The sequence below is a fragment of the Fukomys damarensis genome, unplaced genomic scaffold (genome assembly GCF_012274545.1).
Source record: "Fukomys damarensis isolate Sample0158 unplaced genomic scaffold, DMR_v1.0_HiC HiC_scaffold_5, whole genome shotgun sequence".
Classification (NCBI taxonomy): Eukaryota; Metazoa; Chordata; class Mammalia; order Rodentia; family Bathyergidae; genus Fukomys; species Fukomys damarensis.
The window spans coordinates 61,019,067-61,046,542 of NW_022900917.1; positions in this window are offsets into that span (position 1 = coordinate 61,019,067).

A 27,476-nucleotide genomic window follows, 5' to 3' on the forward strand; every position below is an offset into this window, starting at 1 on the left:
TCCTCTGAAACAACTTCTTATAGGAGTGCAACCTGTCTTAAGAACTAACTGAAAAACAGTCCTGTGCTTATTCTTCTACCATTTATACGCCGTAAGGTTTTTCTAAATGAGGTAGCTCTTGTAAGAAGCTAAAATATTAAAATTAAGGATGAAGAGATCTGGGAAAGCTGCTCCAACGTCTTGCTCTCCCTCCAGCCTGCCTGAGCCCAATCTGCGGACTGGGGAGCGCTGCCTTCCCCTGCAGGCACCATTATTGCTCCAGCACAAGGAAAGTGAGGGTGTCTATGAGTCATTAGAGACTCCTGAGCTGAAGTGCAACTATATCAGGAAGATTTAATAACCCAGAAATTAAATCAAGGACAACCCAACAGCAAAAATAAAAATGAGAAAAGACTTAAGCAAGACACAAAGACAGACTTCCAGTTCACCAATGGCAAACAGTAGGGCAAAGAAAGATGAAAAGTCTGATAGTGAACCACCAGGACACTCAGAACTCACAGCACAGGAAGTAACAAAACAGATGAATCCAGCTCTAGAAAAACTCAAAACAGAAACAATTTGCCAGATGACCACAGAGACGGTTAGCAAAATGAAAGTCATGATTCAAGACTCTAGAACAGAAACTGACAAAAAAATAGATGAGCTCAGGACCATGACAGAAGCCATGAAGGCCCAGGGTAAAAACAAAATGGAAACAATGAATTCCCAACATAGGAAAGGAATGGAATCCATTAAACATATTCAAACAGATATCCAGGAGATTAAAAACTCTATTGAAAGTGTTTGCAATAAAATAAAAGATTGTGAAGATAGAATTTCAGATATAGAAGATAGGATCACAGACAGTGACCATGAAGAGAGAGGTCTCTTAAAAACAGTAAGGGATCATAAGAAACCAATTCCAACAACTCCTACATGATGCAAAGGAGAATAACATATGACTGATAGGAATCCATGAAGTAGCAGGAGAAGATGCAAATGACTTAAAAAATCTATTCACAGAATTAATAACAGAAAACTTCCCAAACAAAGGGGAAGAATTTGACTTACAGATAAGTGAGGCATATAGGACTCCAACTAACCATGATCAAAAAAAAATCTACACCTAAACATATAATAATCAAGATCCCAGAAACCCAACAGAAGAACAAAATACTACAAGCAGTAAGAGAAAAGAAACAAATCACATGCAAAAGAAAGCCTATCAGAATCAAAGCAGACTTTTCAACTTTTGAACATTTCCTCAGGTCAAGGAGAGCCTGGAGGGAGGTATTGCATGCCCTAAAAGAAAACAACCTCCAGCCTAAACAGATGTATCCTGCAAAACTCTGTTTCAAAATGGATAGGGAAATAAGATACTTCCACTACAAAGAACACCTGAGAAACTTCATGAATACCAAACCAGCACTACAAGAAATTCTAAACAATATCCTAGAAAAAGACAATGAACGTCACAACACCATGAAGCCCAACAGAGCAAATCAAATAGGCAAGGGAAGAAACTAAAAGGAGAGGGCAAAAAATTAAAAAGAGTCAACAAAACAACAATAACATGACAATAATAAGACAGTACATATCAGTTTTAACCATCAATATCAATGGCCTCAATTCACCAATCAAGAGAAATAGCTGGCAGAGTGGTTTAAGAAGCAAAATCCAACAATATGCTGTATACAAGAAACACTCCTAGTGCAAAAAGAAGCCCATAGACTGAAAGTGAAAGGATGGAAAACAATTTTCCATGTGACAGGAGCCCAGAAAAAAGCAGGGGTAGCAATCTTATTTGCAAACAAAGTAAATTTCAAACCAAAACTGATTAAAAGAGACAAAGAAGGCCACTATATCATGGCAAAGGGAACAATTCAAGAGGAAGAGATGACAATCATAAACACATATGCACCAAATATTAATGCCTCCAACTATATAAAACAAATATTAAGTAACATGAAAAATCAAATAAGCACTAATGCAATTTTAGTGGGTGATCCAAATACCCCACTATCACAAACAGACAGATCATCTAGGCAAAAATCAACGAAATACTACAACTGAACCAAGCCCTTGAACGCATGGACTTATTAGATATAGAGTGTTCCACCCCACAAAATCATTCTTTTCAACTGCACATTGGTCATTCTCCAAGATAGATCACATACGAACTCACAAAACAGATTTGAATAAATGCGAAAGAATTGAAGTTATTCCCTGTATATTATTAGATCATAGTGCATTTAAGCTGGAGATCAATAGCAAAAGAAACTATAGGAACTTCACAAACACATGGAAATTGAGCAACACTCTCCTGAACAATCAATGGATCACAGAGGAACTTGAAGAAGAAATCAGACAGTTTTTACAAAAAAACAAAAATTCCAATACAACATACAGGAATCTATGCAACACAATGAAAGCAGTTCTACGTGGAAAATTCATAGCACTGAATGCCCACACTAGGAAAACAAAGTGAGATCAAATAAACAACCTAATGATGACTCTTAGACTCCTAGAAAAGCAAGAGCAAGAAAAAAAAACCAAAGCTCAAACAAGAGAGGAAATTATAAAGATTAGAGCAGAAATCAGTACAATGGAAACTAAGAAAATGATACAAAAAATAAATGAATTGAAGAGTTGGTTTTTTGAAAGAATAAATAAAATTGATAAACCCTTAGCAGACCTTATCAAAAAAAGGAAATAAAAGGCTCAGATCCATGCAATTGGGAATGAAAAAGGTGAAGTCACAACAGATCCAAAAGAAATCCAGAGGATAGTGAATACCTATTTTGAGAACCTGTACTCTAACAAAAGGAAAAACACAGAAGAAATGGACAGATTTCTAGATACTTATGAATTACCAAAATTGAACAAAGAAGATAAAAACATTTTAAACACCCCAATTACAATGAATGAAGTTGAAAATGTAATTAAAAATTTACCAACAAAGAAAATCCCGGGTCCTGATGGATTCACTGCTGAATTTTACAAGACATTTAGAGAAGAACTACTGCTATTATTCTTCAGACTTTTCAATGAAATTGAAAGAGAAGCAATACTGCCAAATTCATTCCTGGAAGCAAGTATCACTTTGATTCCCAAACCAGGGAAAGATGTAACTAAAAAAGAGAACTACAGGCCAATCTCCTTAATGAATATAGATGCAAAAATCCTTAATAAGATACTACCAAACAGAATACAGAGCATCATCAAGAAGATCATACATCCTGACCAAGTCAGATTTATTCCAGGGAATAAATCAAGGATGGTTCAATACATGTGTCAATAAATGTATTACACTATATTAACAAAGTCAAGGACAAAAACCACATGATCCTCTTGATAGATACAGAAAAAGTAGATGCAAAAATCCTTAATAAGATACTACCAAACAGAATACAGAGCATCATCAAGAAGATCATACATCCTGACCAAGTCAGATTTATTCCAGGGAATAAATCAAGGATGGTTCAATACATGTGTCAATAAATGTATTACACTATATTAACAAAGTCAAGGACAAAAACCACATGATCCTCTTGATAGATACAGAAAAAGAGTTTGACAAAATTCAACACCCATTCATGATAAAAACTCTGAAAAAATTGGAATAGATGGTCTATATCTCAACTTAATAAAGGCTGTCTATGAAAAACCAACAGCCAACATCATGTTAAATGGCCAAAAACTGAAAACTTTCATGTTAAAATCAGGAACAAGACAAGGATGCCCACTATCACAACTCCTCTTTGATATAGTTCTGGAAACATTAGCCATAGCAATTACACAAGAGAAAGAAATTAAAGCAATAAAGATAGGAAAGGAAGAAGTTAAACTGTCATTATTTGTTGATGATATGACACTCTACATTGAAGACCCAAAAAACTCCACCAAAAGACTTCTAGACTTGACAGTTTTAGCAGAGTAGCTGGATACAAGGTCAACACCCAAAAACCAATAGCCTTCTTGTATACAAGTAACAGACTCATTGAGAGATAAATTAGGGAAACAATTCCCTTCACAATAGCATCCAAACAAATGAAGTGTCTAGTAATCAACCTAACAAAAGAAGCAAAAGACCTCTACACTGAAAACTACAGCACTCTGAAAAAAGAGATCAAAGAGGATATAAGAAAATGGAAAGATACGCTGCTCCTGGATAGAAAGAATCAACATAGTGAAAATGGCCATACTACCAAAACTGCTATACAGATTCAATGTAATACCAATTGAAATTCCAACACTATATTTCACAGAACTAGAAAAAAGAATCCAAAAATTCATTTGGAACCAGAAGAGACCTAGAATAGCAAAAGCCATCCTTGGCAATAGAGACATCACAGCAGGTATAACAATTCACAATTTAAAACTATACTACAAAGCCACTGTGATAAAAACATCATGGTGCTGGCAAAGAAACAGACCTGAGGATCAGTGGAACAGGCTGGAAGACACAAAAACAACTCCAGATGTACTCAGCTACCTCACCTTTGACAAAGGAGCTGACCATCCCCACTGGAGGAAAGATAGCCTCTTTAATAGATGGTGTTGGAAAAACTGGGTCTCAACCTGCCAAAGATTAAAACTAGACCCTTATCTCTCACCATGCACTAAATTAAAATCCAAGTGGATTAAAGGTCTAAATATTAAAGCAGAAACACTAAACTTGCTGGAAGCTAAGTTAGGCAGAACTCTTGAAGATATTGGCATAGGAAAAGACTTTATGAACAAATCCTCAGTAGCATGGGAACTAGCAGAAAGAATCAACAACTGGGATCTCATCTTATTAAAAAGCTTCTGCACTGCAAAAGAAACCATCAACAGAAGTAAAAGACTAACCTACAATGTTGGAAAAAATTTTTCCCATCTGCTCCACAGATAAAGGGCTCTTATCTAGAATATATAAAGAACTCAAAAAAAAATAAGCTCCCCCAAATATAAAGACCTGATTCATAAGGGAAAAGAAAAAAATGTGAGATTATGAAAAGATGAAAATAAAGTGTTTGTACATGGGGAGGGTAGGAGGGGGTGAAGGGAAGGCAGGGGTAAGGGGAAAAAATGAGAACCAAGACTTGTCATGTAGTGGTACAAGATCCCAACAATGAATGTAACTGTACTGTACCCGTAAAATGTACCAATAAACTCAATTAAAGCTGAAAACAAAACTGATTCAAACATGGGCATCTAAAATGAACAGACATTTCTCAGACAAAGAAGTAAAAGCAGCAAGTAAATATATGAAAAAATTTTCCACATCACTGGTCATTTGAGAGATGCAGATGAAAACAACACTAAGATTCCAACTCACCCCACAAAGAATGGCTGCTATCAAGAAATCAACCAATAACAAATGTTGGAGGGGTGGTGGGAAGACAAGAACCCTTCTCCATTGTTGGTGGGAGTGCAGACTGGTACAACCACTATGGAAATCAATATGGAGATACCTCAAAGAGCTGGGACTGGAGGTTCCATTTGACCCAGCCATCCCTCTGCTGGGTATCTTTCCAAAAGAATTAAAAGAATCATACCACAGTGATATATGCACACCTATGTTTATAGAGGCACAGTTTGTAATAGCTAAAACTTGGAAACAGCCCATTTGCCCATCAGTTGGAAACTGGAAAAAGAAGATGTGGTTTTTCTATAAAATGCAATAAATATTACTCAATCATAAAGAATGAGAAATTAGATTCATTCATAGGAAAATGGATACATATGATACATACTGAGGATATACTCCTAAGTGAAATAAATAAGTCACACATGTGTAAATACCGAATAGTTTCTCTGATGTGAAAATCTATAATGATACATAAGATCCTAATGAGATAACTGACAATGCGAAATAGGAAGAAAAGGGCTAAAGCTTTAGGGAAAGTGGGAAGGGTAGGGGAAAGGTAATAAGGTAAAAGAAAAAGATATGAGAAAATGAAAAAATGGAAATAAAGTGTTTGTAAACAGGGAGTGGAGGAGGGGTGAAGGGAGGGCAGGTACAAGGGGGAAAAATGAGAACCAAAACCTGTCATGTAAAGGTACAAGATCCCAATAATGAATGTAACTGTACTGTATATCTAAAATGTACCAAGAAATTCAATTTAAAAAATTAAAGATGAAATGAAAAATACACAAGTAAAATTACCACTTCCCAAATCCACTGAGTCACTATGAGAAAGAAATAAGAAGTCAGAGTTGGAGGTGGAAAAATGTGACTATACAATACATGTAACTCCCACATTTCAGAATAAAATTCAAAGTGACAGTGGACACTATGTAAATATTTTTGTTATTATCAGCCTTATAATTAATAAAATTCCATGTGGCAATCCTTACAATAAAATTTTGAATTATCATTGGTTGTTTCTGTAATGAGTGTTTGCTTTGTGCTTTAATCCAAGGGAAGATGATTAAGAGCTTTATTTTTTATTTATATCTTTATTTATTTTGGTACTGGGCCTCAAACTTGGGACCTTGAGCTTGCAAGGCAGGTGGTGGCACCACTGAGCTAAATCCCCAACCCCTGAGCTTTACTTTATATGAAACAAAAATGGGTGATTTTGAGCCTGTTGCTCAGAGAATTCAATCTAGCAGCTCTGGCCTTCCCTGTGTGCAACTTGAGGTTCTTGTGAGAAAAGATACAAACACAAAAATACAGATGTGAAGTATGTATTAATGTCTATATGTGCACTTGACTTGCAAACAGCTTTTCAGCATGATAAATGTCAGAAATTTTTTAGATTAGTATCTTCTTTCTTTAGTAACATACACAGCATAAGGAAGATGCACAGTTTTAGAGTTCCAAAGACAAAGACAGTTTACTATATTCAGAATGTCTCCTTTCACAAGACCCAGTGTTATCAACTTTCCATAATGCTCTGTTTAGAAAATACTTCTTCAACTATTTGGGGGTCGGCAGTACACATGCTCTTTCTACTACCTGGAAAGTCCTTTTGGGAAATGTAATATTTTTACCTTTGATGCTCTGAAACCAGAGCTAATGATGCTACTGTTTCATGTCCTGCATAGTTCCCTATGCTTTACCACAAGCAGGAGAACAGTGAGTGGATTTTATTCTGTGGGATGCTCTAACATACATACCCCAAGGAAAACTAGCCTGTCTAATTAATTAGCAGGGGCTCCCTCTGCTGGTGAGTGAAAACGCCAAGAGCCCACAAGAATACCATAGGTGTGAATTATTGAAAAGGAACTTTTCATGAAAATGAAACAAACACAAAATCATCAAAAATTTCAAAATTTTTGAAGTCTTGAAACTGGTTTTGCCTTCTTTATAATCTAATCAATTAGCCTAAGCTACACCATATCTTAAGTGTCCCCCCCAAAGACTTGTGTGTTAAAGGCTTTGTCACTAGAGTGGTGCTATTAGGAGGAGGTGGAACTTTTAGCAGGTGAGATCTAGGGTGAAATCCTTAGGTTACTGAGTGTCTCTTCCAAGGGGATTGTGAGACCCTGGTCCCTTTCCACGTATCTCTCTCTCTCTCTCTCTCTCTCTCTCTCTCTCTCTCTCTCTCTCATTTCCTGACCATGAGGTGAGCCTAGCATGATGTGCTGCTTCCCCAAAAGCTCCCCAAATGGGGACAATTGGTCATGAAATGGAACCTCCAAAGCTATAAGCTAAAGCAAACCTTTTCTCCTTGTAAGATAGTCATCTCAGGTACTTCAGTTTAGTGGCAGAAAGCTAACACAGCCTATGTTCCATAATTTTGGCAGAAACACAAGACTCCTGGATCAGAGAAATAAGCTTTATCACTCAGAGGACAGCATGCATGTGCCGGTTACACTGCCCCAACTCCCACAGGACTCACATGGAGAGACCCAGGTGGATGTTTTACACACACATAGGATTTGGGTCACATCTGAGGAAAACTGAGCTTGGGGAGCCCACCATTGTTACAGCAAGCAGTAAGCAAGCTCACACTTTATTTTGAAGGAAACGTTGTCCCTGTTCCTCAAGGTTTCTCATTGCAAACCCAACTGTGAAAAATGGTCCAGCTCCAGAGGAATCAAGGCTTTGCATTGTTGGAATACCCAGCAAGGCTTACTTGCCCAGAAGTATAAGAAACTCATGCAGAACTTCCCCAATAAAGACTTGACAGATATTACTGATAATAATTTAAAGTTATAAAGTCATTAAAGTCATTGCAAAATTTCTTTCATCTTGATTTTTGTAGATAATTTCTTTTTCTAACTTTCTACCAAACTACTTTTTTCTGTGGAAGGAAGTAAAACTTCAATACCTTTAATTAAGTAGTAGTCCAGTTTGGTCAAATTACAAGTGAGGATGAGTGAGGACTGATGTTTCCCAGAGAATGGAAATTTTTAAAATTAAAACAACCCTCATATGAATTTCCTTGTTTATACATGAATACAGTACTTTCCAGAATCTCTTTTGAAATACTCAGGGACAGAGAAAGTTAACTGTGCTAGAGTATTACAGAATGGCAGGAGTCCACAGATAAGCCCTTAAATTTAAAGCATCACAAAATTTAAAGTCTTGGGGTTAGACAGAACCCAATTATAATATTTTGACAGCTGGCTTTTACATTCCTATTTTAGCATTAGCCAAATATCTTGTGCCAACACACCTTTAAATCAAGAAGTGGTCAGGTTTCCACAATTGCTATAAGTATTTCAGCTTTTCATTCATAGAGCATTTGTCTCCAATGTTTTCACACACCTTCTCTCCTTTGTACGTCACTTTTATCATGAGGTTTGGGTAGAAGAGATGACTAACTCCACTGAAGAAACTACAAAGCAGGCCAGTCATGTGACAGCTCTAAGATGGCTGCCCATCACTACAGAGCTTGAGTTGCTTCTGTAGCCTGGAGCTGTTCTCACAACATATTGCTACCTCCCAGGCTATAGACAGCCAGTCACAGAAGACCTTCCTCAGACTTACTTAAATTGAAAGGAATTTATAAACTCTTTTGACTGACAAAAGTCCAGGAGAGAGCCAACCTTCAGTTGACTAACCAGGCACCACCTGTGGCCTGCTGTCCTCCAGGCATCTGCTTTCCTAAGATGACTCACTCTTTATAATAAGTTGTCTACTATAATTGTACATCCATCACCCACCTAGTGACCACTTGGATTCAAATGAGATCTCCCTCTCCCTCTCTCTCTCTCTCTCTCTCTCTCTCTCTCTCTCTCTCTCTCTCTCTTTCTCCTTTTCCATTTTTTAAGAGATGGCATCATCCTTTCTATGTTGTCAGCCTGGACTCAAACTATTGGACTCAAGTAATCATCTTGTCCCAGCCTCATGAGCAGCTGGAACTCCAAGCTGGGTATAGTGCCCAGCTAAAGAAGGTCCTTCTCTCAATCATCAAAGAAACTTCTTGAGCATTCTTCTAAGTAGTCCATCCAAAACAATCATTTCAGACAAAGGGATGTTAGAAATGCTAAGTGGCAGTCCTACTAAAATTCTGAGACGCTTTCAGTATGCAACATTCATTCTGCAGGATTCAGAAAAGGAAAAACAGGACACCCATGGCTACAGAAATGCAGGGGCTTCTGCATATTGCATTCCCCTCTCAGAGGTTCACAATGCATGTTAGGTAAGAATAGTCTGAAAAATTCTGTAGTAAAGAAATGTACTTATTTAGTTTAACCCAACACTCCTCAAATGCACATTGCTACACAGCTTCTCTAGTCTAAAACCCCAGAGAACATATACATGCTGCCCATCCATTTATGTCTTCACAGAGTTATCTGTCACGTAACTCTACAAGGAAATTCATAGGGGGGGAAAGATCTCTCTCTAACAAAGCCATTATTTACATTTTTAGCTTTTCAGTTGCAAGTTCAACCAAGGCTGAGGTCTCACAATACTGCTGTCTGCCCTGTTTGCCCTGGCCCTGACTAAACCAAGCAAGTGTATCAGTGAGCTCCACATGGAACGTGGAGCTCTGGCCTCCTCACTTAGGATCGTGTCTATTTCTGGTGCCTGTGGGAGTTGTTGGAACACTGAACACGATGAGCATTCAGAAGATGAAAAGAGAATAGTGCTAAAACTTCTGATCACAATGTTTTAAAGAATTACATAGGTGTGCTTATTGACCTTTAGTGAACTAGAGAAGAGTTTGCCCTTGTAGATACTCCTTGAGAAGGGAGAAAAGAAGGTGCTACTAATTTATGAGGCAGTTCTGAGGTCTTTGGCTGGGAAGTCATGCCGAGTACCCTCTCTCAACTTGAAATTATTTCATTTCTAGAGTCTTTGGTGATTCACACACGGCACAATCTTCTCCCTCCAGGCTCCTAACTTGATGTTGTCTGGGACTCTGACCTAGGCAATCTGTCTTCACTTCCTCATGTTTTGTGAATGTGTCTTGTCCACAAATGCAATCTTCAGACAATTCTTTGTTGTCTTTCTGGGTCACTGGCTATTCTGGTACAATTCCCAGGCTGCTTGTTTTTTCAAAACACAACTGAGAAAAGGTTGTTTTTGAGTCCACAAAAGTACAAAAGAATCACTCATGCTTCTTCTATTTTGGGCTGAGTGTAGGTAACATGCTACACAGCAGCTTTAACCAGGCGACATGCGTTGGGTCAGGGTGCAAAGCATAGGAAGATTTCTCTGTCCCTTTCTAAAGTCAACTTCACAGCCACCTTAGGTCATTTTATATTCATAGGCACTGTCTGCATTCTTCTCAGTATTGTTAAATTTGCTCATTGGCATTTCCACTATATTCTCTAGAAGATGCACTGAAAATTTTACTGTTTTTCTTTCTTCTGAGTGTAGAAAGAAAGCCTCGGCATAATTGCCCATCAGCAACTTGTGATCATTGACCAGGAAGTACTCAATCTCACTGTGACACAGAAACTTATTCTGAAGGATGTGCCCTCAACATTAGTCACTTCATAGGAAGGTAATTACTATTATGTAGAAAATCTACTCTTTTCAGGATGTGTCAGATTACACTGCTCATTCCACATAATGTGCCAAGAGTTGGGGTCACTTCTCTTCTACCTCTGACTTCTTCACCAGGAGAGCACAAACAGCGCTTCCATTCCTGCCAGAGCTCCATTACTTTTCCCTCAGCCACTTCCAGATAACATAAACCCATGCTCATCCTGGGACACCCAGCCTGCAGGCGGGAAGGAGGGATTTGGAGACAGGGAGCCTCATGTTTATTCTTTCAGACTTCATGGTCAGTGTAGAGTTGAACTTTGGGCACATATCCCTTCCACTCTGATGCACACTACTGGCTGAGATCTACTGAACTCATGGCCATCTTAAAAATAGATTCTTTTTTTTACTTTGCTTTACCTAGAGCCACCAGCAGATTTCACATCCTTATGCTTGTCTAAGTATCAGGACCAGTATCAGGCTGGTGACATTTGCAAAACAAAGCAATGTCCAAGGAACCTGACCAACCAAGAGCAGATATATCTGATGGCAAATGACTCACTTCCTCTGACACTTACACCACCATCCTCTTATATCACCTCCCTGGAGTGTCTGCTCTGCTTTGGGGAATCTCAGACTACTTGCAACTGAGAATTAACTTCTCAAGTCTTTGTCCAGAGGATTCGTAGTGATCAAATTAGCACACTTGAAGCAATCTGGGAGTGCATTACCTGGGGAAAACCACAGAGACACATCCAGGAGCCTTGGGAGTTTGCATCATTATTTTGCTTCTCATAATATAGCCCTGTTTGGTAGTACTTCTGAAGAAGGTGTGAGAGGGAAAATGGCATGGTCATAGGAACCCATGAAACCTTGCTCTACCGAGCCAGCCACAATTCACTCATATAAACAACTTTCCTTAAAATACTTGTAATGGTTAGGCATTAATACTTGTTACATTTTTCTACTGCTAGATATAATCTTGGTATGTGATAAAATCTGAATTGACCTTGATACCTAGTTTAAAAGTTCTAAGGAAACATCTAGGAGAAAAGGTTCTAGAAGAAGAATGTGAGTTTGTGTCCTAGCTCTGTCATTTTGGAATAGCGTGATTTGCAACAAAATTACTTAGCCTCTGTAAGCCTTAGTTTCCTAATGAAGAGAATGGACATAAGAATAGTGCTGCTTCATAGGATTATTATAATTCATAGTCCCTGTGAGATACTTTGCAAAAATGGTCACAGTTCCCCCACCCCACTCAGTATCACCAATCCCCTCTACATTATTGCTTTGCAGCCCATCTCATTTATTTAAGGCTGGTCCCATGGCTTTTTATCCAATAGAATATGGTAGAAGTAGCCAGTTCTTAGCTAGACCTCAGGAGGCTGTACATCCTCTTACCTTCCCTCTTGGGCCTCTAATGTAGTCTTGTCAGCACAATGAAGTTAGTCTGTTAGATGATAAGAGACACGTGGCCCGGTTATCCAACCACTAGATACCTGAGTGAAGCCTTCTTAGATCAGCCAGTTTCAGGCCATCCACCTGTTGACTTCCAATTTGTGAATAAGCCCTGCCAAGATCAGCCATCCCAAGCCCCCTTCTCCTAAAGATTCAAGAGCAGTGATGAATGGTTCTTGGTTTAAGTTTCTGCTTTAGTTATCTCAGGCTGCACTTGACCCCTACCACTAAGAGAGAAGAAAACCTGGCTACTGCTGCAGCTGGTGGCAGACCTTGGCATCATCCACATGGCTCTTCCATCCAGATTTCAGAGGAAGGACTTGGAGGCAGACAGTGTGCTCCTGAGAGCAGTTTGTGAAGCTTTAAGTTGAGCCAAAGGTTCAGTGGAGACCTCAAAAGGTTGGAAAAGCCAGGAATGTGAAGAAATTCACAAGGAGTAAGCAAAGGTGGCTCAAGAGAGAAGCCACAAGAGCTTCAGTCACACACAGTGCCATGGGGCAGAGCCACCCCCCAAGCCCTTTGGAGTTCACAGATTGCCTCGGATGTTGGACATGGATCTACAGGACTTTAATGTTTACCCTGCTGGATTTTGGATTTGCTTCGGCCCCATTCCTGTGTATCCCACTATTTGTACCTTTTGGAATGGGAATGTTTATCTTCTGTGATTGTATATTGGATGTGCTTAACTTTCTTTTCATTTGTACAGGGGCTCAGAACTAAGAGTTTGTCTTAAGTCTCAGAGGGAACTTTAGACTTAGACTTTTCATCAATGCTAAAACTGTTAGGACTTTGGCAACTGTTAGAGATGGGTTAAATGCCTTTTGCATAAAGGAATGTGCATGAGTTTTTGGAAGCACAGGGCAAAAATGCTACAGCTTGTGTCTAGATATGCCCCCAAAGCTTCATGAAGTCATAAGTGGGACTTTTCATAAGTAGTAGCTTAATCTAGTGTGTCATGCTGAGATTAAGTGTGTGACCCTGGGATCAAGGGTGCATGATTACTAAATTAGTCCACTGACTGGTTTGGCATAGTTCTGAGTGTGGATTATGGGAAGGCCGACTCTGGGTGAGGGTGCTACCTGACCTATGGGCATGCAACCTGTATAGAATAAAAGCGACAGAAAAAGGGCTGCTGCTGTCACTTGCTGCTTGCTGTTTCACTGCTTTACTGCCTTCCACCTGCCAAGAAATGTTTTTCCTCTGCAATTCCCCTCTACCATGCCACCCTGCCTTGGAACCAGCCAACTATGGACTGAAACCTCTACAGCTTGTGAGCCAAAATAAACCTTTCCTCCTTTAACTTGTGTGTGTTGGATATTTTGTCTTGGCAATGAAAAAAGTAACTAAGACAGGGTACTATAACAAAATACTACAGATTTAGACAATAAACATGTATTTTTTCTGTTAAGAAGCTGGCAAGTCCAAGATCAAGATGCCACTAAGTGGGGTTCTTGGTGAAGGCTCACTGTACCATGGATGTCTTCTCACTGTGTCTTCACTGTGAGAGAGTTCTGATTACTTCTTCATCTTCTAAGGCCATCAACCCCATCATGGAAGCTTTACCCTCCAGACCTCATTCAAATCTAACAGCCACCTCCTAACGTTGTCACATCAGGAGTTAGAATGGCAACGTACAAATTTGGGGGAAAACACAAACATTCAGTTCATAATACTAATTTTTTTCTATTTTTTTCTTTATATATAATACTAATTCTTAAAGTAGATTTTTTATCTGACAAAGGAGTCTTACCTGATAGTACATTTAAATGTTTCAACAGATATATATTAAATGTTCAATAAGAATGAGCAAGTATTATTGTTGATAGTAGCAATTTTAAAATATCTCATCTAATACACGGATCTGAAATCAGTAAAAGAATAATGATATTGCTTTCATGCCTTAAAACTATGAAGAGATCATACCATTTTTAACAACACTCACCTTCAACAAATGTTTCTAATTTAATAGCCATTAATGCTTTCCATTGTAGCAAATATCTTGAGCCATCTCTTTTCACGTGGAAGACACAGAAGTTGATAAGGGACAGTTGAGTAAGAGGAAGTTGGTGAACAATAGAAAACAGTTTCATTATTTCTCATACGAAAGAACGTGGGTCTAGAAGTTGAGGGTAGTGGTAGAACTTTCAAGAATACTTTCCTGATATTTTGTTTTGTGGATTTAAGTGCTTATATGGTAGGATGGTTTGCTTGATGTCAGAAAAGATGAAAGGTGTTAAGCAGAACAGAAATGAAAGCAGAGGAGAGGGAGTAAAAATACAGAGGAGGAAAACATCAAGGTCTAAAAATAACACTTTAATAGGTACAGACACAGCTCCCAATCTCAGCCCAGGTAGATGACTTGAGAGTTTGTTGTCTGCACATTTCCAAAGTGAGGGGCCATAAGAATCTTGCACTCTCCTGGAATTCTGTGGGTAACAGATTTCAGAAGCTGCACCACAGCAGAACACTCTACTGCTGTCTCCTCTTATCTGGGGAGGTTCACTTCTTACTGCTTAATTTAGTACTGGTTCTCTAATAATATTTATTACTATGATCTTTGTTTACAGTACAATGTCAACACACAACTGTTCAAACATATTAATGAAAAATTTCTATCTTGATTGACACATTTGGCCAGAAAAACAAGTTCACAGGTGTTCTTGCCATACCTGAAAAGGAAAAAAAAAGGTGAGTATGTCATTGTGTTTTTATGCTAATAATCACTGAAAAAATCAATGCTAAGAAGGTTTTCAGCACAGAGTAAATAAGTGAACACAAATACACTTTTTGGTGATATGGAATAAAATAGGCTGTCAATCAAATATCCATTCTCTATTTCTTTTCTTTTCTACCAACATAATCCTAATTTTGTCTAGGCAGCAATATGCCTAGTTTTAAAACACTTTTACCTCCTCCAGGCTGTTTCAGGTGGGTGTAGCTTTGTGACATTTCAAGTTTATGTGACTTTTGTATACAACCAGGCCCATCCTAACTGACACTGAGTAGGTGGGCACTTATCTCTCTAAAGCACATTTCAACTGCAATCATAAGACATTTATCCTGAGAGATGCTAAAATATCACATGGAGCATCCTCCAATGTGCCACCTCAATCAATGGCACATATCTAGAAGCTGAAAGGAAAAATAGTATGTGTTTTCTTTGTATCTATGAATATACCATACATATCTTTATAGAGATAGAAATTCCTAAGTATCCAAGGAAAATGAGATATCCCAGTATATAACCAAATCTGCAGATGCTTCATAACCCTTACCCAAAATGGCATATTATTTACATTTACATATAATTTATACACAACCTCTCATATACTTTTCTTCAGGGGGTGGGGGGAGGCAGAGTCTCACTATGTAGTTCAGGCTAGCTTGAAGTCACTGTGTAGCCCAGGATGGCCTCAAACTTGCAACAATCCTCCTACCTCAGCCTCCCAAGTGCTGGAATTACAGACCTCTCATATATAGCACTTTAAATCATCTCTAGATTATTTATAGTACCTAACATAAGGTAAATGCTATGTAAATAGTTATACTGTATGATTTAGAGAGTCATGACAGGAAAAGGTCCCTGTACATGTTTAGGGCAGGAGCAATTTTAAAAATTATTTTCAATAAGTGGTTGGTTTAGTCAGAGGATATAAAACCCACAGACACAGAGGGTCAAGTGTAGACAGAGAAGTATGCAGATAAATGTATATGTGTATATATGCACACACATACACACATATGGTTATTGGCAATATAATGTTTCTGCAACACCATGTCATAAGATCCATACTAATCCATGGCTGCTTCCAAAGCTCAAGTTTTACTGACAAAGTAAAGTTGGAATCTTGTACTTAAATAAATGACTTTACTCATCTGAAACACAACCTAACTTAAAGGGTAAAATTGAAACTGACTCCAATCTTCCTTTTTTATTAGAGGCATGGAGCATACATTATCTGCCATGGCCAATTCAATCAATAAACATTTGTCAAACACCGACCCTGCACCAGACACTGAGCCAGGCCCTGGAACACCAAAGCAAGTGACATTCAGAAAAATCAATTCTATGTCACTAACACATAGGACTCAGGCTGAGACATCAGGATATTTATTTGCCAAATATACATTTTCTGACTGGTAAAGTACAATAGTGGAGGATGTGGTGAGAATCAACTGCTGTTTTAGAGCTGCTTGTAATTTGAAAGACAATGTTTTGTTCTGGGTCAGATGGACCAGTAACTTCTAAAATAATCTACATTTCTAAAGTTATTTAATCAGTTCTCAGTCTTTCTTTTATGAATTCTCAACTCCTTAATGTGTCTAGGGTCCAGATCCAAAAATAAATGGTTTCCACTTCTACCCCTAGTTAGAAACAACATACAAATGGAAAAGTTGGACTCAAAAGCACATTAATCATTAATTACAAGAGAGCCCAATAGATGGCCTGGTCTTCACACCACTTCTCCATTTCACAGGAAATCTGGCAACACTTCATCATCAGTGGGCACTTATTAATTGCTTTCCTCTCTATTCTTTATAATACTATTTGTCACTGTAGTGATTCCCTGAAAACTGATTTGGGAAGCCAGCAAGGACTCCTTTCTCCTTTGAAGGGGGCTAAAATTAACTGCTTGTTATGAAGTGCTACAGGAAACCTACTAATGTGTCTTGTCCAAGAACAGTCACTTAAATCCATCACTGCTTGATGACATGAACCATAAAATCTGTGTTCAACACTCAGGCACTACCAGTCCCAGAGCCTTGACAATCTGAGCCCCCCGACCCCAGAATGTTAGATGCATCAGCACTGGGATTCGCTTTTAGGTGACTGCTGCTGAGCAATTTGCACTTATTCCCCTTAACTCTCCTTATAAAATTCAACACAGTGTTTCTAGACTAATCTAATTTAAAATAAGTTTGTAGGAATTAGGCAGTACCTACTTCAAGAAAATGTCAACATGCAAAGCACTATAAAAAATAAGAAATTCAAAGTCTTCTCTAGAGGTGATATTATTGGATCTTGATGATAAATTTGCATACTGAGGTGACACAGATATTAGAATACTGATGATGTTTTAATCCAGCCAACATAAAAGCACTTCAATGAGCAGATGCAAACACACTTGGAACAACTGAAAAATAGTGTTAACAAATATGTAGTCTCCACAAGTACAAGAAAAGAACCACTTGGAAATTTTAGAACTGAGAGACTATAACCAGAATTTCAAAACTCAGTGGAAGGGACAGAGGAAAGAATCAATGACTTGGACAAATAAAAAATTTACCCAATTTGGTTAACAGAGAAAATAGGCTGAAAAAATAATAAACAGATCCTAGACATGTGGGACTATGATCAAGCATCTAACATTTGTGTTACTGGAGTCTCAGAAGGAGAGACAAAAAGGGGCAACCTTGAAAGGAATAAAAAGAAATCAAATAAATAATAGCTAAAAACTTCCTAAATTCAGCAAAAGAAAAAAGTGTCAAGTAAATCCCCAAAAAGGAGAAAAACCAAAAAATCAGCACAAATGCACATCATAATCATACTTCTGAAAACTAAAGCAAATGCCTGAAAGAATCTGAAGAAAAGCAACACTTAATCTGTAATGGAAAAATAATTCAAATGACAGTTGATTTCTCATCAGAAACCATGGATACCAAAGGAAATGGCACAACATGACTCAAATGCTGAAGGAAAAGAGGTGTCAAACTAAAAACCTATGTCCAGTAAAAATATTCTCAAGGAATGAAAAGGAAGTCAAAATATCCTCAGATAAAGAATAAGGACAAGGACTTGTCACCAAAAGACCATGCTATAGAAATGACTGAAAGCTCTGTGACAAGTAAATAAAGAAAGAAAAATCACAGTAAGTAAATATATGGTAATATTCTTTTTCCTCTTGAGTCTTCTAGATTGTATTGGACAGTTAAAAAAATAACAGCATGATGGGCTCTTAACACTTGCAAAGGAAATGTTTAAAACAGGTGTATTGCAAGGGATGTAACTGGGGGTAAGGTTTCTACAAGTCATTCCAACTGGCAAAAGGACAAAACGGTAAATTATGATCAGTTATAGGATATAATATACAGAGTAAAACACTAAAAGAAATTACATAAAGAGACATTCAAAAACACTACACATAAATCATTTTAAAAATGCTCAAGTAACCCACAGGAAAAGAAAAAAAAACAGAGAAATAAAAAACAAAGAACAGATAGAAACCAAAAACAACATTAATACCAGAAGAAAACCCCTCTCCCCATCTCTGATTCTCACTGTGAATAGATGACTCTGCCACCCCACTGTACACCTCTAAACAGTATAATTCAATTGCATCTCTTTGCACTTTATATAAATGGAATTAAATACTGCATTTAAAAAAACAACATTAATAATAACAGCCTTAACTCCTGACTTTTTAATAAATACATTACATAAAAATGGTCTCAACATAACTATACACTATCTATAAGAAACTCACTTCAAACATGACACAGCCAGATTTAAAGAATAAGAAGACGAACATCATGCAAGTATTAATCAAAAAATGTAGAAATGGCTGTGCTAATATCTGAAAAAGTATCTTAAGAACAAAGAAAATTACCAGAGGCAGAGTGGGACATTATACAATAATAAAAGACTCAATTCATTGAGAAGACATAACAGCCTTAACTATATGTGCCCCAAAAACCAGAATCACAAAATTGTACAAAGCACAATATACACTGCCGAAAATCAGAACTACTATTAACTACTATTAACAAGTACTTGGCAAAACCTGTACTCCAATAAATTGGAATTCAGAGGAAACAGATAGATTGCTTGATACATATTAATTAACAAAACTGAACCAAAAAGATTTTAAAATCCTGAGTAATTCAATAACAGACAACAAATTTAAAGCAGTAATAAATAACTAAGAAAAGCCCAGGTCTGGAGGGATTCACTGTTGAATTTTACAAAAACTTCAGGGAAGTTCTAACATTAATATTCCTAAGGCTTATTAATGAAATTGAATAGGAAGGAGTAATCTCAAAGTCAGATCCAATCAAAAAAGAGAATTATAGACTAACCTCTTTAATAAATATAGATGCAAAAATCCTCAACAAGATACTGCCTAACAAAATGAAATGAATCACCAAAAATGACCAAGTAGGCTTCATCCCAGAAATGCAAGGATGGTTCAACATATGCAAATCAATGAATGTAATATACCACATAAATAGAAGCAAGGACAAAAAAAAAAAAATCACATGATCATGTCAATGGACACAAAAAAGCCATTGATAAACTGCAACATTCATGATAAAAAAATTGAAGAAAAAATTTTACAAGGACTTTATTTCAATCTGATAAAAGCCGCTTACAACAAACCTATGGTGAGCCTCACACTAAACAGGAAAACTGAAAGTGTTACAGGAGCAAGACAAGGATGTTCACTATCACCATTACTGCTTAAAATAATATTTGAATCATTAGCAAGAATAATTAGGTAAGAAAAAGAAATAAAAAGTGTTTATAGATATGTGAAAAAAGAAGTCAAATTCTCATTATTTTGTGTAGAAGATCCCAAAAATCCATGAAAAGACTCTCAGAATTAATGACTAAATCTAGCAATTTAGCAGAATACAAAATCAACACATAAAAATTAATAGTGTTTCTATATACTAATAATAAACCCACTGAAAAAGAAATTGGGAAAAAATATCATTCACAATAGCACCAAGAAAAATTAAATACTTAGGAATTAACCTAAAGAAGTGAAAGACCTCTACAAAAAAAACTACATTTCTTTGAAAAAAAGAAAGAGACAGAGATTAAAAGGCACATCAGAAAATGGAAGCATACTCCCTGTTCCTGGATAGGCAGAACCAATATAGTCAAAATGACTGTATTTTCAAAACTGATATACAGATTTAATACAATCTCAATCAGAATACCAGCAGCATCCTTCACAATCTTGGAAAAAAAAATCTTAAAATTCATATGAAATGAGAAGAGACCTAGAATAGCAAAAACTATCCTGGGTAAAAAGCAGAGGGCATCACAATCCCAAATTTGAAGTTTTATTGCAAAGCTACAATAACAAAAATAGGATAGTACTGGCATGAAAACAGACATGTGGCTCAATGGAACAGAACAGAGGATGTGCAAATAACCCCAAGCATAATCAGCTATTTGATCTTTTACAAAGAGACCAAAAACATACACTGGAGGAAAGATAACCTATTTAATAAATGGTTTTGAGAAAACCAACTATTCACATGCAGAAGATTGAACTGAGTCCCATATCGCTCACCAGGTATTAAAATAAAATAAAAACAGATCAAAGACCTAAATGTTAAAGCAGAAATGCAATCTTTTGTAAGATAAAATAGGTAAAACTCTTGAACACATACATAAGAATTTTCTATACAGAATCCATGTTGCACAGGAAATAGTACCAAGAATTAAAAATGGAATCATATAAAATTTTAAAGTTTCTGTACAGCAAAAGAAACAACCAACAAATGAAGAAGAAACCACCTACAGAATGAAAAAAAAATTGCCAGCTACTTCTCAGACAGAGAGCTAATATGTAGAATATATAAAGAACCCAAAAATATTAGACCCCTCAAATAAAAGACTCAAACAAAAACACGGGCAAATGAAATGAATAGATACTTCTTGAAGAAAAAATTCAAATAACCAATAAGTACATGAAAAAATATTTAAAATCTCTGACCATAAGTGAAATACAAATTAAAACAATACTAAGTGCTGGACATGGTGGCTCATGCCTATAATTCCAGCACTGGGGAGACTAAGGTTGGAGGATCACTGTGAGTTCAAGACCAGCCTGGGCTACATAGTGAGTCCCAGGTCAGTCTCAACTATATAGTGAGACCCTGTCTCAAAAAAAAAAAAATCCATAGAAGCAGAAATGAAGTATCCAAAAATGTAACATTAATAGAAATTGCAAGATGATATTGAAACCTACCACCAATGACATAGACAAATACTTTAAAACTCTGAGTAAGAACAAAAATACAAAAAAAAAAATTCAAAATATGGAATAGGGCCAAGTGTGGTGGCACACACCTGTAATCCCAGCACTCAGGAGGCTGAGGCAGGAGGATTGCTGTGAGTTCAAGACCAATCTGGCCTACATAGTGAGTCAGGTCAGTCTCAACTATATAGTGAGACCCTGTCTCAAAAAAAAAAAAATACTGAGATTCCATCTTACCCCAGAAAGAATGGTCATCATTAATAAATCAAATTATAACAAGTGCTGGCAATGTTGCTGAAAAGGAATTCTTCTACACTGCTGATAGAAATGCAAAGTAGTACAACCATCATAGAAATCAATATACAGATTCCTTAAAATACTAAAACTAGCAATTTCATTCAACTTAGTTATTCCCCTTGTAGGTATCTTCACAAAAGATATAAAAAAACATCATATTATAGTAATACAGTACATGTATATCCATGTTCATAATAGCACAATTCATAATAGCTAAATCTTGGAATCGGCCCATATGTTTATCAATAGATGAATGGATAAAGAAATGGTGGTATTCATACACAGTGGAGTACTATTCTGTCATGAAGAAAGACAAACTTAAGACTTTTGTAGGGAAATGGGTGCACTTTGAGACCATGATGTTAGGGTAAATAAATCAGACACACAATCTTAGATGTTGCACATTTTCTCTTATATGAGATGGAGGGGAGGAGAAAAAAAAAGAAAAATGCAAGGAGGAAAGAGAGGAGAAGAGGACATAAAAAGATTTAAGATGTGTTATGTGCCTACACTAACTCCCCACAAAGAATGTAGTCATTATGTACTGCACACATGTACTAATAAAAATTTTAAAATTTTAATAAAATAAAACAAAATATGTGATACAAAAAACTAGTAAAACTGAAAAGAGAAGCAGAATACTCCATAATTATCATCGGCGACATAATCTCTTTCTCAAGAATTGTTAGGACAATCTGACAGAAAACCAGGAAGGACAAAGGAATAAATCAACAACATCATTAATGAACAGGTTCTAATCAATATTATAGAATATTTAGAATTTATAGACTACTTCATCATACAACAGCAAAGCAGTATTTTTTTAAGGACTCAAGGAAAATGTATCGAGATATCTTGTGCCATTGAAAAAAAAAAACTTAAAATCATTGAAATCAGGGCCAGCAATTTAGCTCAGTGGTTCGGCTGCCTGCCTTGTAAGCGCAAGGTCCTGAGTTCAATCCCTGGTACCAAAAAAAAAAGTTGAAATCATACATTCTGTGACCAAATTGGAAACAGGCCTGACACCAATAGCAAGAAAATATCCAAACACTGAGAATTAAAATTCTCTCTAAAACTTACCTAAAATTCTATGGGTCAAAGAGAAAGTCTCAAGGGCAATCAAGAATTATATGAATCTAACAAAAATGAAAATAAAACATAACAAAATTTGTGGGGCAAATTAAAACAGTGCGGGGAGGGAAATTTAAACCACTAATGCATATACTAGAAAAGAAGACTGTATGCCCATATGCAAAGGAATGAAACTAAACCTACACCTGTACAGAAAAACAACTCAAAATAAATTGAAATCTTGAACATTAGACCTGAAACTATGAAAATACCAGAATAGAATATAAAACACTCCAAAACATAGGTATAAACAATGTTTTTTTACGTAAGACCCCAAAAGTATAAGCAAAAACAAATGAATATAACAAGATGAAGCTTCTGCACAGCAAAAGAAACAATCCATAGTGACAAAATTTAATATTCAGAATAATAATGAACTCAAAAATTTAACAGCCAACTCAATTTAATTTAAAAGTGGACCAAAGATCTGAAGAAATACTTATCAAAAGAAGGCATAAAATGGTCAATCAATAAATCTGGGTGTGCAGCTATCTTTTGGATATATCCTTTGGATATATACCAGGAAGAGGGATAGTGGATGGCATGGTCTCTCTTTTTCTGGTTTCTGGAGAAACCTAAATACTGTTTTCCATAATGGCTATATTAGTTTGCATTTTCCATCAAGTGTAAGCTTTCCCTTTTTTGCATTCTTGCCAAAGTTTCATAATTTTTGCTTTCTTGAAAACAGCTATTTTAGTCTCCCTGAGTGAATGGCTAAATGAAATGTGGTACATTCATACCACGGAACCATAGAAACGAACTACTGATGTGGACAATGAGCTGTGTTACTCTCCAGTAAAACATTCTGAGTGAAAAACTGTACACACTCTTAAGTTTCCATTTTTATAAAATTCTTGAAATGATGAAATTACAGAAATAGAGAACAGATCAGTGGCTGCTACACTTGAGATGCATGGAGGCAAGAGGTAGATATGACTATAAAAGAGCAGATGCAGGTGTCCTTGTAGGAGAAATGTTCTGTTCATTGACTGTTTCAATAACAGACTCCTAGCTGCAGTACTGCTCCATAGGTTTGCAATATATCAGTATTGGGGGAAAGTGGGTAAAGAGGACAAGGTATCTCTCTGTGTTCTTTTTTACAACTGCAGATGAGCCTACAATGACTGCAAATTTTTTAATAGTTAATGGCAATTCATCTGCATCGAAGCTTACTGAGAATAAAGAAAAAGGATTTTTGTCATTTTTATTGTCTCCTCTCCACAATCTCCTGCCCCTGCAAAGTGTCTGTCTTTCCTGAATATTCTGCAGAACACCTCAACAAATTGCTTATGGAGGCATTCAATACTACTTCCTTCCCTCTCCACAGTAAAATGGGACCTTGATTTGGACAGCATATAAAGTTTGACTAAGAAAGGGAGCATGTACAAAAGCCAAACACTAAGCTGAGGTTGGAGACACCTTTAAATCTATATGACCTCAGGCAAGTCATTTATCCTCTTGGTCTTCACGTCTCCCCCTATAAAATGAATCTAATGTTGCCACTGTATCACAGAGGAAATTCTATGGAGCGAAATATTATACCATTACAAAGACATACTGTCCTGTTCTTTGCCTTCTCCTTAATGAGCCAATGATCAAGAAGCAATCAATGCTGTTCCTTTTCTCTTCTCCTTGTGTCAAAGGACCCATATCTAAATGGTCATCTCTGCCCCTCTTTTTAGCCTCACTCCTTCCATTCACCAGAAGGACATAGACTGGAGATGACTCCAATACTTGAATTGTGCAGACCTACACATAACAAATGCTGATGTATGGCCTCTGGTGAGAAATGAAGCTGAAAGTTTAAGGACAGATACAATAATTGCAATAGTAACAAGAGCTTTCATTGGTGAAGTGCCTGTATTACATTAATTTTAAGAGTTTTTTTAGGGTTTCATTTTTAAAAGCAATCCCATGAGGTGAGTGTTAATATCCTACTTCAGACTCCATACACAAAGACCCAGTGTGACACCCTACTTCCAGCTGCACCTCTGTGCACACACAGGACACAAAGTAGCCACTCCAGGAAGCTAAGACCAGTCAGGTATCTGTCCAAAGGCTCTCAAGGAGGCTGTCTGAGTTTCTGCTTCCTGTGCTTGAATGGAACTGGAAGAAAGGAAGCTTTGGGGCCAGAACATCCCAGAGATGCTGCAAAGGCCAGGAATGATTTTAACTACACGGAATACTTCTCCCACCCCACAAAGTCACCAGCCAGGGCCACTGGAGTCCCACAGCATCCACAGCTGATTCCAATGACTCTGTCTTTGAGCCAAAGTATCTACTTCAAGGTAAATTACAAAATATTATATTTTATTTCTTTCCATGATCTGAAATAAACAGTCTCACTGTCAACATTCACAGAAACTAAATCATCCCTTACTGTGGTCATTTTAACTCAGTGGCAAGAGTTTGCCAGTAATTTTGAAAGTTGTTCTCTGGTAGCCAATATAAAGTGTAATGAAGCAACAAACCCCTGTCAACTGTTGTCTCCTTATTGGTAATGGCATTCCCTTAGACTGAAACTCTGATTACCAGAATCACACTAATGACATGAAAATGTTCCAAATCAGTCATCTGGTCCATTAGAGCAAGGCCATGTCCCCTGTAGGCCCCCACCAGGGAACACTGCACCATGGGCCCACATGGCTCATGGGAAGCACAGAAGGTATCCACTGGGAAGTTTATGCATCTCCAACCCAGCAGCAGTATGGTATGCGCAAAACTAAACGAGCAAACCAGAGATGAGGGAGCAAGCAGGGCAGAACTGGCTCATTTGCAAATGTGTATACAGTCATCTGTACATTTACAGTCTGGGAGCTGCAAAAGCTGGAGTCGAGCTAGTTTTATGGTTCTATAGGAGCCAAATATGACATTTAAGTGAACCATTCCATTAATATTGTATCATTGTGTCAATCTGGAATGCATTTTAATCAAAGGCCCCCCTTGAAATGGTCTCCTTTGTTGTATTTTCTTGTTGGCTCATTTTATCAACATCTGCTGTGTTTAGACAATATGAATTAAAACTGAGGAATGCTGTTTGTACTCAGCTACTTTTGTTGAGAGTGTAACATCCCAAGATTGGCAGTGTTTATGTAAATCAGTGTGGCTGACACAGCCATCATAAACAAATGAGGAAAATATAACAAACACATTGTTCACACAGGAAATGTTTGTTTTGAGAGTTGGCTTTGGTCTCAACAGATTGATGAAGAGTTGCTGATACCACAGATCTGGCCGCACTGTACACCAGGCCACTCCACCGGCCAGCTAGCCAGAGCCCCCGCCAACAGCTTGCAATCAGCAGAACAAGGGACCCAAATGTTGCCCTAGCCCCAAGGCATCTTCTGAGGTCCACTAGTTGAAGCTTAAAGCTTCAGTGGCAACATGGATTTTGACATTGTGTGGTGTTCAGAGAGCTGGCATGCCCACAGCTCCATCCAAATTCTATAGCCAACTGCACACCATCACAAGACACAAAAGGAGAAAAGTTCCAGTAGGGCCCTCTGACCTCATAAGCACTAATCTCACTCAGAAAGAAAGGATGGTAGAAAAGTAATCACATAATTCCACAATGTTACAAATGTACAATGATGTTCACAACACTATGGTTTATACATGTAAAAGTTCGGGAATTACTTACATATCCATTGCAGATGAACTGGTTAGACACCAGTATATGCAAACTACCACACACCATATGCTTATGAAACAGGAGGAGACATGAGTTATGTGTTGATAGTCTCCATATGTCTTACGTGCATGAACAAACAATATGCAAGATGACATAAAACACACTATCATTTGTGTCTTTTAGGAAAAGGATTTATAGACCTGGGGTTTAGCTCAATGGCAGAGCATATGGCTAACATGCACAAGACCCTGGACTTGATTCCCAACAAGACCAAAAGCAAAACAAAAAACAAAAACAAAAACAGAACAACTTATATTTGCTTCTATAGATTCAGGATATTATTTCCAACTGGTAGTTGCTTTGTGGGAGAGGTAGTGGAAAACTATGTGCTTAAAACCAGAAAGAATCCTGCTTCTTATTTTTATATTGTTAGATTTTCATTATGTAAAATATTCCAGAAACACCCACTAGAATGGCTATGATAAAAACAATTGCTAGAATGAAACCCTCATGCATTGCTAGCAGAATGAAAATTAGTACAACCACTTTGGAAAATAGTCTGGCATTTCCTCAAAAAATTAAACACAGAGTCACCATCTGACCCAGCAACTCCACTCATATGTATATGTCTGAGAAAAATATAAACCTGTGTCCCCCAAAAAATCTTGCAGACAAATGGTCACAGCTGCAGTATTCAGTCAAAAAGAAGAAAAAAAACCCATCAGTTGAGGATGAATGTGTAAGCAAAATGTAGCATATCCAGGCAATAAGTTCAGAAATAGAAAAGCATGAGGTACTGATGTGTCCACATGGATGAATCTTGAAATCATGCTAAGTAAGTCTTAACATAATACATGGCCAGTCACAAAAGGCTACCTGTTGCAGCCAAGGGTGAACCAAAACAATAACACATAAGGAATGAAGTCTAATGGCCAAATTTCAGTTATCTGTCCTCTTATTGGGCACACACAGGGTTTTCCTGAAATGTCTTAAGTTCCTCCACTCAGTGGGCAGTGAGATGATCTTCTGAAAAATGAAGCCAAAGCCACTCTGAGTTTGATCTGGGGACTCTAGACACATCTCTGGGAATCCTGATTCTTAGCTTCATCGACAC